This window comes from Rhinopithecus bieti, unplaced genomic scaffold, assembly GCF_001698545.2.
Source record: "Rhinopithecus bieti isolate Rb0 unplaced genomic scaffold, ASM169854v2 scaffold_13704, whole genome shotgun sequence".
Classification (NCBI taxonomy): Eukaryota; Metazoa; Chordata; class Mammalia; order Primates; family Cercopithecidae; genus Rhinopithecus; species Rhinopithecus bieti.
In genome coordinates this window covers 3,575,925-3,576,751 of record NW_016808231.1, presented here as the reverse complement: position 1 = coordinate 3,576,751, position 827 = coordinate 3,575,925, and the positions used below count along the sequence as shown (strand labels likewise).

The 827-nt window shown below is 49.0% G+C and overlaps 1 pseudogene; it reads right to left on the bottom strand.

Moving 5' to 3' along the window:
• Positions 1-114: 114 nt before the first annotated feature.
• LOC108538338 (U1 small nuclear ribonucleoprotein C pseudogene) lies at positions 115-578 on the bottom strand (annotated as a pseudogene).
• Positions 579-827: the final 249 nt, after the last annotated feature.

Below are 827 nucleotides of genomic sequence, written 5' to 3'. Positions count from 1 at the left end.
AAAAAAAAAAAAAAAAAAAAACAAACAAACGAAAACCCAAAGAAACAATAACAACAACAACAACAAAAACAAAGCTGATATAGTGAGACCTCCTCTCTATCCTTACCTGTCTAGTCAAGTCATTCCCGGCCGAGTGGGCACCATCATGGGACAGGCAGGAGGTCTCATCACTGGGGGCCCAGGCATCATGGGCATGTGGCTTCCCGGGGGGGCCTCATTCCAGGAGCAGGTCCCACTGGCATCATCTCAGGAGGAGGAGGGCCCATCCTTGCCTTCATGGGAGGGCCCTCCATATGGGATGCTGCCACCACACCGGGGCTAGGAGGACTTGGAAGACTAGGGGGAAGGTGGTATCTTTGTTGCTGCAAGAGGAGGAGCAGAGAATGGAGTAGGAGGTTTTCTTGTTGCAATGCAGCTGTTGTTTTGTCCGTCAGGCTCTGAGCCTGCTCTTCCATCCATTTCTGATAGCAGTCTTTCACATTCTCTTTGTGTTTCCTGCCACTGCGATGTGCCTGTCTCACAAATGGAGAGTCATGGGTGGCGTATGTATTGCAGTAGTCACAATGAAACTTGGGCATGTTGCTCTGTAGGCTGTTGGTCACTCTGTTCCTTGTTTCTTTTTCTTAACAAATTTAAATTGCTGAAAAAGAATAGGTGAATATATGTGAATGCTGATTTTTTTTTGAGACAGGGTCTCGCTGTGTCACGCAGGCTGGCGTCGGGTGGTGCTATCATAGTTCTCTGTAACCTTGAACTCCTGGACTCAGTGATCCTCCCATCTCAGCCTTCTGTGGGTAGGAATGCAGATGTGTGCCCCCACACCCAGC